A 13,640-nucleotide genomic window follows, 5' to 3' on the forward strand; every position below is an offset into this window, starting at 1 on the left:
ACCAAAGAGCCAAAGCTCAACCCCCGCAAGCACAACTAGGTAAGTGGGCACACACGCGCATATTTCAACACTTTAGACAGGCAACACAAGACATATTAATGAACCCAAGAGAACACAAGCTACATAAAATATTGAAAATTAATTGGAATGATTCCTTGCACCCGCAGAGTACCCGGACACGGTGTCAAGCACCCAGACACGGTGTCGAGCACCCAGACACGGTGTCGAGCACCCAGACACGGTGTCGAGCACCCAGACACGGTGTCGAGCACCCAGACACGGTGTCGAGCACCCAGACACGGTGTCGAGCACCCAGACACGGTGTCAAGCACCCAGACACGGTGTCAAGCACCCAGACACGGTGTCAAGCACCCAGACACGGTGTCTAGCACCCAGACTCGACGCCATCATCAGACGCCATCAACAGACACCATCAACAGACACCATCAACAAACACCATCAACAGACCCCATCAACAGACCCCATCAACAGACACCATCAAAAGACACCATCAACAGACACCATCAACAGACACCATCAACAGACACCATCAACAGACACCATCAACAGACACCATCAACAGACACCATCAACAGACACCATCAACAGACACCATCAACAGACACCATCAACAGACACCATCAACAGACACCATCAACAGACACCATCAACAGACACCATCAACAGACACCATCAACAGACACCATCAACAGACACCATCAACAGACACCATCAACAGACACCATCAACAGACCCCATCAACAGACCCCATCAACAGACACCATCAACAGACACCATCAACAGACACCATCAACAGACAAACGGACAGAACAGGTGGACACGGAGACAGTGACAGGAACCAGACGAAACATAATTAAGACACTTCTGGTCACCGTGTTTGGCTAATTTGGACGCCAGAGCAGGGGGAGGAGATAGGGACGGGGAGAGGGGGGACACGTCCTAGGACGGCCGAGGGGCAGGTGGATAGGGGGGGGGGAAGGCACGTCCCAGGACGGACGAGGGGACAGGCGGGTCAACAGCTCCGGTGCTAAATTAGCGACTATAAAGCCAGCAATAGTGAACAAGACAGTGAGAGGGGGGACTAAAAGAGACAATCGTCGGCAGGTGGCCTCTGCCGGGTCTGAACCCCCCACCCCCTCTAACGCCCCCCCCCCCTCTAACGCCCCCCCCCCCTGGGAAAACACCCCCTTCACCCCAGGGGTGTAAACCCCCTCTCCTCCTCCCCCCACCACGGGTGTTTATTCCCCCACCTTCCTCGTGTCTCCACCAAGGTCAAGATTAGCAAGGTTCCTTCTGGCTTCTCAAGCCCGGCGGAGTGACTGGATGGCTTGAGGGAGTGGAGCCTGTGGCTGACTACTGCTGGGAGCCCACGACAGGCGTCTGCAGGCCTCCCAGAGACGAGTGGGGGGTGTGGCAGTAGGCTGTGAGTGGTGGGGGGTGGCAGTAGGCTGTGAGTGGTGGGGGGTGGCAGCAGGCTGTGAGTGGTGGGGGGTGGCAGCAGGCTGTGAGTGGTGGGGGGTGGCAGCAGGCTGTGAGTGGTGGGGGGTGGCAGCAGGCTGTGAGTGGTGGGGGGTGGCAGCAGGCTGTGAGTGGTGGGGGGTGGCAGCAGGCTGTGAGTGGTGGGGGGTGGCAGCAGGCTGTGAGTGGTGGGGGGTGGCAGCAGGCTGTGAGTGGTGGGGGGTGGCAGCAGGCTGTGAGTGGTGGGGGAGGGAGGAGGCAGCAGACTGTGAGTGGTGGGGGAGGGAGGAGGCAGCAGACTGTGAGTGGTGGGGGAGGGAGGAGGCAGCAGACTGTGAGTGGTGGGGGAGGGAGGAGGCAGCAGACTGTGAGTGGTGGGGGAGGGAGGAGGCAGCAGACTGTGAGTGGTGGGGGAGGGAGGAGGCAGCAGACTGTGAGTGGTGGGGGAGGGAGGAGGCAGCAGACTGTGGGGGGAGGGAGGAGGCAGCAGACTGTGGGGGAGGAGGCAGCAGACTGTGGGGGGAGGGAGGAGGCAGCAGACTGTGGGGAGAGGGAGGAGGCAGCAGACTGTGGGGGGAGGGAGGAGGCAGCAGACTGTGGGGGGAGGGAGGAGGCAGCAGACTGTGGGGGAGGGAGGAGGCAGCAGACTGTGGGGGAGGGAGGGAGGAGGCAGCAGACAATGTCTCACGGCTGGTGGGAACTAGTAACGTGGATGGAGCTGTTCGCCGGCAATTATACCACTCTCACAAGGTGCTAAAAGTAGCAGAGCTGTCTGCACGCGGTCAGGTCCTGGTGCTCGTGTATAGCGAGTCTTGCTATACATGCGTATGCGCTAATGTTGTGTCTTCAACGGCCAGTCATCATGATTTTCAAAGATTAAAACAGATTACGTAAACCTATTTAGTACAGCCCTTTGACCGGTATCTTTACTTAACCCTTAATTGATATTCGACTCGGACTTGTATTGCGTGACTAGTGAGCAATAATTCCCCGGTCAAAACCCAGGCTTCGGTTGAGGGCTTAGTTGTTTATAACTATCCTGCAACTAAGGATTTGTTGCAAGCATTTTTCGTTCCTTTATGATATTCTAGTACAAGCCGAGCAACTTCGGTTTTTTGTAAATACTAATGTACATCTTTCTCTTAAGTTATGACTGTGTCCGCCTGGTGTTGTAAGTGGAAAAAGTTGTGTTTAACCGTTGCGAATGAAGGATGAGTTTCTTCAAATTCCAGATCCTTATCCTGATCCCTTCCCAGTACTATATAGTCGTAATGGCTTGGCGTTTTCTCCTGACAGTTGCCTAATTCACTTTCCTTAAGCTCCTTCGTGGATATGAACACATGTTCAGAAACATGCTTCTGAAGATGAAGTTGATTTATAAGGTTTCATTTTCATTCCAAGGGTATACGATTTCACATTATTCATCACGTTACTTTCTTCGTGATTTACACGCACGCACGACCGCACGCACGCACACACACACGCCCTATATAAGAGGCCAGTGGCTGACTGGTCAGCGTTGGGACTCGTAATCTCAGGGTCCGGGTTCGATCCCGGGCCATGGCAGAAACAAGTGGGCAAAGTTTCTTCCACCCTGATGCTCCTGTTAACTAGCAGTAAATAGGTACATGGGAGTTAGACAGCTGTTACGGGCGACTTCCTGGGTGTGTGTGTGTGGGGAAAAAACTTAGTAGTTAGTAACATGATTGATTGACAGTTGAGAGGCGGGCCGAAAGAGCAGACCTCAACCCCCACAAGCACAACTATGTGAATACACACACACACACACACACACAGTCGTGTGGTGGAGGCAGACTCAATACACACTTTTAAATGTAGATATGATAGAACCCAGTAGGCTCGGGAATCTGTACACCAGTTGATTGACAGTTGAGAGGCGGGACCAAAGAGCCAGAGCTTAACCCCCGCAAGCACATCAAGGTGAGTAAAACTAGGTGAGTACATATGGGGCCATTCCTGCTTCTCTTGTGGGCGTCTCCATACATCTTTTTACACGGACACACCGCGCAGGATGTGGGGAGGATTTGGTGGGGTTGCCCAATCAACTTAACACATTTATTGGCTGCCAGACCTAAACCAAACATCCACACATGACCAGTTGGCATGACTTTGAGGTCACCATCATGATGGTGGTCCATGGCACCATCATCGCGGCTTCCATACACAGTCCCACCATGAGCTCCACCGTCTCGAGGAGATTGGGAGGGAAAAACCGGCGCGCGATTCAGTAAATTACATAAAATGAAGATTGAAGAGGAGTAATTACAGCAGAACCAGTGCAAGTTACGGAGGAATCATCGGTGATGGGCATAAAACCCCGCCGTGGGTGAAGACATGGAGAAACACCCGAAGAAAAAGGTCTCAGTTTTACACCAAAGATGGAGACGAGGAGATGGACACAGTAGGACAGGGTAATTACCGTGCCAGACCCTGCAGTCGCCATAGACGGCGTGCGTCACTGGCTCCCAGTTACCGCCGAACAACGTGAGATATCGTCAAGATGATCATCTTGGGCAGGCGTGTACAGACATACGAGGCAGGAGGGAGCCATAAGTGTGTGTGTGTGTGTGTGTGTGTGTGTGTGTGTGTGTGTGTGTGTGTGTGTGTGTGTGTGTGTGTGTGTGTTCGCCTAGCTGTATTCACCTAGCTTTGTTTGCGGGGGGTTGAGCTTTGCTCTTTCGGCCCGCCTCTCACCTGTCAATCAATCAACTGTTACTAACTACTAACTATTTTTTCACACATACACACACACGCGCGCACTCAATAGATATATTTGACGGTTGAGAGGCGAGACTAAGGAGCCAGAGCTCAACCCCCGCAAGCACAATTAGGTGAGTACACACACACACACCCAGGAAGCAGCTCGTAACAGCTGTCTAACTCCCTGGTACCTATTTACTGCTAGGTAACAATGTATCACGGTGAAGGAAACTCTGCCCATTGTTTCTCGCTGGCTCTGGGAATTGAACACGGGCCACAGGATTACGTGCTACCGCGCGCTGTCCACTCAGCTACCAGACCCCTTTTGTGTGTGTGTGTGTGTGTGTGTGTGTGTGTGTGTGTGTGTGTGTGTGTGTGTGTGTGTGTGTGTGTGTGTGTGTGTGTGTGTGTACGTGTACGAGCCTTGTTGAGCTTGCGAGGGTTGAGCTTTGGCTGTTTGGTCCCGCCTCTCCACTGTCAATCAACATTTATATGTGTATGTGTGCGCGCGCTCGCACGCGTGTGTGTAACAAAACTAAAAAATATTTGAAAACGTTTTCGTGATCTTGAAGACGTAAGGCATGTATTATACCGACCATTCCTCGCGATTGCTATTGCCAACTGTACCCGACTCAGGATTTTTAATGTTATTGCATATGCATACATCACAAAATCCTAATACACTTATATGCAATTATCCACAACGAAACATATCTTCTTGAGGTTATCATGAGTTGATTTCGGGGCTTATTTAGTGTCCCCGCGGCCCGGTCCTCGACCAGGCCTCCATCCCCAGGAAGCAGCCCGTGACAGCTGACTAACTAATGACTAATGTGCGAAAAAATCGAGCTCTTTCGCGTGTTTAATATATCATGGAATACATCGAAGGTGAAGGAAAGACCCAAAATAAGTGTATTACAAAAACTAATTTTTCGGATGGAACCTTCACCCTTTCTCAAGGAGCTGCATACAATGTTCAGAACATTGTATAAAATACCTTGAGAAAGGATGTAGAATACATCCGAAAATGTCGTTTTTAAATCCACTTATGCACACATAGTCTTTCCCCTCACCTTCATATAAGCATTGTAGTTTCACTCTGGGATAGTGTTATCTAAGGAGATAATAGCGAGGAAATATGTAAACAGAACCCGGGAGATTAAGTAGCCGAAGAGATGACACATCTGGAACTCTATATATCTATATAACAGGCGACACAACTCTCCTTTACAATATATCGTTATATGTCCAGTATATTCAACTGTCAATTATGAAACTAATTTAAAAAGTCAGTGACTTATATTTGAATTACGTCATTCACTATGTTTAATACATTTTTATATTGTAAAAACCATGGGCAATATATATTTATAATATATATATATATATATATAAATATATATATATATATATATATATATATATATATATATATATATATATATATATATATGTCGTACCTAGTAGCCAGAACGCACTTCTCAGCCTACTATGCAAGGACCGATTTGCCTAATAAGCCAAGTTTTCATGAATTAATTGTTTTTCGACTACCTAACCTAACCTAACCTAACTTTTTCGGCTACCTAAGCTAACCTAACCTATAAAGATAGGTTAGGTTAGGTTAGGTAGGGTTGGTTAGGTTCGGTCATATATCTACGTTAATTTTAACTCAAATAAACAAAAATTGACCTCATACATAATGAAATGGGTAGCTTTATCATTTCATAAGAAAAAAATTATAGAAAAAATATTAATTCCGGAAAACTTGGCTTATTAGGCAAATCGGGCCTTGCATAGTAGGCTGAGAAGTGCGTTATGGCTACTAAGTACGACATATATATATATATATATAATCATCATTTCCAAGTTTTTGTTTTATAATTTCATTATTATATTATTACTATTATTATTTAACATATTCATCATTATTTAGTTTCTTATATACTAAGAAAACTTCACGTCATTTTCATATCGAAATATTTGTTCGGTTATCTTGCACAATCTCCATGTTGAGTTTCATTTAATTCATCTAAGTGAAATCAAGTTCAGATTCGTAGTTCAGTGGGCCATAAGAAGAAAACACAACCATTACGCTAACCTCTGAGGATGTTACTGGGCAAACTGTCTACTTCTCAGTTCTATAAAATAATCTGTATATCATTTGCTTAACATTTGACAACGAGTGTTGACCATAGCACCAACGAGGGGGTCTGGTCAGAGACCGGGCCGTGGGGACGTGGATCAAGGTATACCATGCCAAGTGTTTGTCAGTAAGGATACATTAAAAATCCTAATCGGGTCCTGTGAAATGCTAGGGAAAATCGAAAAGAAATCTCACAATTATTTTTTCTATCACATACACTTACGATGCTAACCAGCATATATATACATTTTCTTCTCTCCTCCATTGCCAGGGTTAGAGAGCTGTTAGACATAGAGTCTCGTGATTTATAGAGAAATCAACCATAGAAACTGTAATGTTTTTACAATGCTAAGCAACATACATCCCATAAATACATATATTTCAGTCTATCCCCACATAAACAGCGTTCGAGGTATGTTCTTTTACACATAATGTGATTACTATGCGTTTTAAAAGTTAGCGAAACATTTGATTATCGCATTTCGAAATATTGCACCATTCGAAGGCGCTACGATGCCTGGCGTATGACTTATGTATGACTTGAGGCCTGGTCATACATACGACCGGGCCGCGGGGACGCTAAGCCCCGGAAGCACCTCAAGGTTGGGGCTATAGTTTTCCGTGGTTACCGAGTGAGACCGGGGTGGTACAAATTAGTGTGACTTGTGTAAACTCATACTGTTCTCTTTGTGTGTGTGTGCGTGTGTGTGTGGGTTTAAGGGCACCTCCTTGCTACTGTTTTTATATTCCGTCTCCCTCCTCTCCACCGACCCTTACCCCCCCCCCTAGTCTTTCCTGCTTTGTCGGTCTACAGGATGAAAGGTAAGAGTTTCTAAGTGGTTTACCTGGTTTATAGTCCTTTTCCTGCTGCGGGTTAGTCTCTTTCCCTACCACTAACACGACTCATTCTCTGTGTCTCTCGCTCTGTCTCTCTCGCTCTGTCTCTCTCGCTCTGTCTCTCGCTCTGTCTCTCTCGCTCTGTCTCTCTCGCTCTGTCTCTCTCGCTCTGTCTCTCTCGCTCTGTCTCTCTCGCTCTGTCTCTCGCTCTGTCGCTCTCGCTCTGTCTCTCTCGCTCTGTCTCTCTCGCTCTGTCTCTCTCGCTCTGTCTCTCTCGCTCTGTCTCTCTCGCTCTGTCTCTCTCGCTCTGTCTCTCTCGCTCTGTCTCTCTCGCTCTGTCTCTCTCGCTCTGTCTCTCTCGCTCTGTCTCTCTCGCTCTGTCTCTCTCGCTCTGTCTCTCTCGCTCTGTCTCTCGCTCTGTCTCTCTGTCTCTCTCTCTGTCTCTCTCAAGAAACAAAACAAACAATGTGACTTTGCTCTATCCGCTACAGTTGTTAAAACATACCAATTAAAGAGATTACTTCAGATTTACCAGAATAAGAAATGCCCAGACAGGAAAATTGCACTATTAAAAACTATGAGATGGTTCGTAATAATATGTATTTGGATTGTCAGGTTTCGTGTGGTAAAGTAGTAAGCAGACCAGACAATGTGACGTGGACTGGTGGGCGATTATTTGCTCTTGGCGATAGGCCTATCTGGCAAGTTATAGCGAGGCTCGGCCTCTACTTCAGTATCCAACTTGTAAACTTTGTGAAAAAATGTTGAAACCTTCCACTTGAATATTGTATGATTGAACGTGAGTCGGTCCCACGATTTTTTGAACGCCTTACTGCGGCGAACTGTGTAACTATTTAACTGAATCTGGTATATTGGAACACATCCTAACTATTACATTTACAATTGCTTGTCCATATTAAAGAAGTTAGGAAGAACGGGGAAAAAAGGAGAAATGAAAGTGATAATAGAAAGTAAATACAGAAGGATTTTAGTTTATATCGAGCAGTATCGTCACCTTCCTATCTTGAGGTTATCTTGAGATGATTTCGGGGCTTTTTTTAGTGTCCCCGCGGCCCGGTCCTCGACCAGGCCTCCACCCCCAGGATGCAGCCCGTGACAGCTGACTAACACCTCAGGTACCTATTTTACTGCTAGGTAACAGGGGCATAGGGTGAATGAAACTCTGCCCAATGTTTCTTGCCTGATCGAACCCAGGACCACAGGATCACAAGTCCAGCGTGCTGTCCGCTCGGCCGACCGGCTCCCACTGTTCTGTGTATTAGTGAATATGACTGAATTCACTAGTTGATTTTCTCCCTGTCGCCACGACCCCGAGTCCCATCACTCAATAAATCAGAAAAAGGTAATGGGACACAATTACGCCGCCCTCCTGGGACGTGTTCAGGGATTCTTTATACCACTGTCCCACCCTAGACAATGGCCTTTGTATTGATGCTAAGATTCGATCTGTTCTGTAAAGTGCTTGTCTGTTGTTGTTCTTGTGGCTTTTGTGTGTGTTGTAAACTGGGCTCAGGCCCAGTGGAACACCTTGCTTGCTGCCTCCACCTGAGGCACCTTGCTTGCTTGCTGCCTCCACCTGAGGCACCTTGCTTGCTTGCTGCCTCCACCTGAGGCACCTTGCTTGCTTGCTGCCTCCACCTGAGGCACCTTGCTTGCTTGCTGCCTCCACCTGAGGCACCTTGCTTGCTTGCTTGCTGCCTCCACCTGAGGCACCTTGCTTGCTTGCTTGCGTCCTCCACCTGAGGTACCTTGCTTGCTTGCTTGCTGCCTCCACCTGAGGCACCTTGCTTGCTTGCTGCTTCCACCTGAGGCACCTTGCTTGTTTGCTGCCTTCACCTGAGGCACCTTGCTTGCTTGCTGCCTCCACCTGAGGCACCTTGCTTGCTGCCTCCACCTGAGGCACCTTGCTTGCTGCCTCCACCTGAGGCACCTTGCTTGCTGCCTCCACCTGAGGCACCTTGCTTGCTGCCTTCACCTGAGGCACCTTGCTTGCTTGCTGCCTCCACCTGAGGCACCTTGCTTGCTGCCTCCACCAATAAGCATTACCATTCCAGAAGAGTGATATGATAGCAAACGACCAACAATATTTTACAATAAATGATGTTATTTCATAGTAACTACCTTCCTCCTGAGAGATATCTAGAGGAATGCCTCCCTCTTGACGCATTAAGACGCTGTTTTTTTCCCTTCCTGCTGCCTCGTTTTATGTCCCATCCTTTGATGTCCACCGTGTGTGACGACAGCGTGGGTTTTTTTTCAAAGATTTGCCGCTGGTATTGTTTAAAACCATGAATGTTTTACTGTGGCGTTGCCTGCGGGCTGTGTCACGAGCGCTAAGGGGATGAAAGAGTTGTCTTTCAAACAGTACCATGTCACAAGCAAGCATTCTGTCACATGCCAAAGCAAATTTGGGAAAGATAATTATGGGTCGAGGAGAGTTGTAACACCAGCGGACACAAGCAGGGGATCAGAGGGCAGTCGACTAGCGATGAGAATTGGTATAATATGGACAGATAATGCAGGTGGTTCTGATATTCAGGGGTCGTGCGATACTGAAGGATATTCAGAGGTCGTGCGATACCGGGGGATATTCAGAGGTCGTGCGATACCGGGGGATATTCAGAGGTCGTGCGATACCGAAGGATATTCAGAGGTCGTGCGATACCGGGGGATATTCAGAGGTCGTGCGATACCGGGGGATATTCAGAGGTCGTGCGATACCGGGGGATATTCAGAGGTCGTGCGATACCGGAGGATATTCAGAGGTAGTGCGATACCGGAGGATATTCAGAGGTCGTGCGATACCGAAGGATATTCAGAGGTCGTGCGATACCGGAGGATATTCAGAGGTCGTGCGATACCGGGGGATATTCAGAGGTCGTGCGATACCGGGGGATATTCAGAGGTCGTGCGATACCGAAGGATATTCAGAGGTCGTGCGATACCGGAGGATATTCAGAGGTCGTGCGATACCGGAGGATATTCAGAGGTCGTGCGATACCGGAGGATATTCAGAGGTCGTGCGATACCGGAGGATATTCAGAGGTAGTGCGATACCGGAGGATATTCAGAGGTCGTGCGATACCGGAGGATATTCAGAGGTCGTGCGATACCGGAGGATATTCAGAGGTCGTGCGATACCGGAGGATGAGTCTCCGGTCTGTGATGCATATCGCGAGCCTGTATTCTAACTTGTGTATATATTAGCGCTGAAACTCTGGCAGAGTGAACAAAGTGTAGTGTAGTGTGTCGTCTGGCAGAGTAAACACCACAGGAATTGATTCTGTCAAACTTGAATCTCATTACTCGGTATTAATCTCTAGGATAAACTAAAGTAAAGGTTTAGGAGATCGTAGCGTCGGCTTCTAAGATCGCTGATCTTTGAATATTAAGGGGGAAAAAAGTCAATATTGTTCATAAATAATGTACTTTGAGAAAATAATCGGTTGCAAAGAAGCACCATACACAGAATGAAGAGGTGTAGCTCTTTTTTACCCCGGTGTTCCGTAGTAACTGGGATGGCAGTTTTTTTGGCATCAAATTAAGGCAGCGTCTGGAATGCTCTCGGACGTAGGTTTGAATCCTCGTCACGGCCCTTGTGAATTTGTTCCGTAGTAATATACTATTTTGGCGTGCTTTTTACTGCTTCGATATCCCTATTAATGTTTTCTGGCCCAATGGGAATTCAAGGTATCAATAATGGCGCTCTGGGACACTGAGAGCAGAGCGACAGGACACAAAACACAAAACGGATTATTCTGGCGTCAGGAGTTAGCAACAATCGAACTAAAACTTAAAATTTGACGTCAGCACGAGCTTTCCCTGCGAATAGACGGGCTTGACTGCATGATTCATATCCTAAGGTAGACCACTCATCCCTCTAGGAATAGCATCAGAACAAGTCTATCCTGCAGCAGTACGCGTCGCGAATACCAGCCCGAGATGGTCAAGTCAGTTAAATATCCGCCAGATATATATATATATATCCGCCAGTTATATATATATATCCGCCAGTTAAAGCAGCACCAGGAAAATGCTGACGGATCGGTTATCCAGTGATCATGTTGGATTCTGGTAATAAAGGGCCGGATTGTACGATACGTGTTGCTTTAACATTGACCCTGATCGTGTGCACCTGATTATTACATTAGTCAGCAAAACAATGATTTCACGTTATTGTAAAAATCGTTCTTCAGCACAGTGACGAGAGACTGTACCAGTGATTTATAGTGCAGGGACAGGGCTGGTAGGGGTGTGTGGTGAGGGCTGGTAGGGGTGTATGGTGAGGGCTGGTAGGGGTGTATGGTGAGGGCTGGTAGGGGTGTGTGGTGAGGGCTGGTAGGGGGTGTGTGGTGAGGGCTGGTAGGGGGTGTGTGGTGAGGGCTGGTAGGGGTGTGTGATGAGGGCTGGTAGGGGTGTGTGATGAGGGCTGGTAGGGGTGTGTAGTGAGGGCTGGTAGGGGGTGTGTGGTGAGGGCTGGTAGGGGGTGTGTGGTGAGGGCTGGTAGGGGGTGTGTGGTGAGGGCTGGTAGGGGTGTATGGTAAGAGCAACATGCCAGCGTCTTCAAGCCATTATACACATCACCAACCCAGGGTACACACTGTATAAGCGGTCCGGTGGCTTCTCTTATTGGTACTCAGAGCTGTCCCTTACCCCCTCCCCCCTCCCCTCCCCTCCCCCCATCCATCCTTTTGCACACGAGCAGTTTTGGGTCCGTTTATCGAAGTTTTTTTTTCGTCTAAGGAACCTACACCGTAAATTTGTTTGCATTAAATTTGTGAATCCTTCTTCCTCTACATATCAAACCTACATATTGGAAATGAAACCTCCATTGGTATGTCTCTATTAGGCACCGAGTACGGGGAACTGTCATGAGTTCGCTTCTTGACTCACCTTTCCACTCTCAGTAATATTCATGACTGGTATTAATATATCATGCAAGAAAAATCCTTAATCCTTTCTGGGTGTCAATGACATTACGCATATATCAATATATCAATCTTTTCGACCCATTGCCAAAAGATGAACGCTTGGACTCTACATTTCTAAATTCCCCTTATTTACACAATAGCTACAAGTTTATTTTTTTGCTAAATGACAAAAAAAAATAGATTTTAGCTTTTTCTGTATTAATTAAAATATGAGTCGGCAGGTTAAATATGGTGGTATTCGTTTAATTCACCTGTATCACCTGTATTCACCTGTAACTCAAGTTTGTTTGCTGTTGCTGAAGAAGTGAAAGTACACATTGTTCGTTGGTATTAAAATATAACTACGTTTTGTCAGTTTGAGAACGGCCCCACACGAATTATATGCGGTAATGTATAAAACATGACACACGTAGTGTCCAGTAACTGGTAAATTTGTTCAGGACACAGTCTCACTTGACATACGACTGTGTACTGTGTGTGGATGTTCCAGTCTAATGGCTGAATGAAAACCAAATGATTGAGGCAAATATTTTCATTTCCATTGCCATTCATGTAAAAGATGAAGGAACAGCGCGCATTGTCACAGGAGGATGCATATCAAAACGTTGGCAAATTGTCACTGTGAAGAAGGAATCACTTACCAGAATTTTGCTGCGAGGATCACCAGGACACACACTTTAGCTGCGGGGAACTGCCAGGTCAGTCAGGTCTTGTGTCCAACGTTCACAGCCCCACCACGCTAGGTGTATGGGGGAGCGGCACCAGCTCCTACTACTATCTCCACCACACACTAGTACAGACTGGATCCCACTATTGGTCGCAAACGTAAGATAGATCACTGTGACGATTTTCTTTTCTCTCTCTCTCTTTTTGTGTACAAGAGGGAGAGGAGGAGGAGGACACGTGCGTCCCTGGTGGGATCACTCGGTGGAGTGGTCAGTCGGCTCACAGGTAAGAAGTCCCTGGCGACCAGCTCGCTCAAGGAGGGATGAGGAAATGCTGGAGTCTCCCTGCCTCAGCTGCCTCGATCCGTGTGTGAGTGTGTGTGTGTGAGAGCGTGTGTGGCGACCGACTCTCTCACAACCTTGGCAGAAGGGGTAAGGTGGCAGTTCTGCAACACACTAACATTTTGTCCATCTCGTTTAAATCACTCTACGCAACTTATCGCGTGTCTTTTACTCGAACTGAATGAAACGAGTACCGGTGACGCCCGAGTGAACATCACCGAGTGCAACACCTGATGCAACATGGCAAAAAAAAAAAAACAGACAAATCTGTGGAAGCTGGCGAGATGGCAACACCTGGCTGGCTCAGTATACGTCAGAATTTGCAGCAAATGTTTTACCATGTGGGGGGAAGTGTGCACCTCTGGGGTTTATCCCTCTCGAGACACACTCACACGCACACTACACCCTCAAGTGTCGTGGAGTGTAGGACGGGTCCTCAGGCCCGCTGAGAGAGTGTCGTCGACGAGATGAGAGTCTATGGCGGAGCCTCACAGGTGGCCA

At 47.7% G+C, this 13,640-nt stretch overlaps 1 protein-coding gene across 3 annotated transcripts in view; it reads right to left on the reverse strand.

Annotated features, from left to right (window-relative positions):
• The window catches only part of LOC123747273 (innexin inx2), a 194,461-nt gene that overhangs the window by 37,953 nt on the left and 142,868 nt on the right, over positions 1-13,640 (reverse strand). Inside the window, exon 1 of one of the 3 annotated variants that reach the window (XM_045729338.2) lies at positions 12,774-13,298. The exons of the other annotated variants lie outside the window; for them this stretch is intronic. The gene's annotated coding sequence lies outside the window, so the exon portion shown is untranslated. Of the gene's footprint in view, positions 1-12,773; positions 13,299-13,640 lie in introns of those variants that run through there. 3 annotated transcript variants of the gene reach the window in all.

This window comes from Procambarus clarkii, chromosome 94 (genome assembly GCF_040958095.1).
Source record: "Procambarus clarkii isolate CNS0578487 chromosome 94, FALCON_Pclarkii_2.0, whole genome shotgun sequence".
In the NCBI taxonomy this organism is placed as follows: domain Eukaryota; kingdom Metazoa; phylum Arthropoda; class Malacostraca; order Decapoda; family Cambaridae; genus Procambarus; species Procambarus clarkii.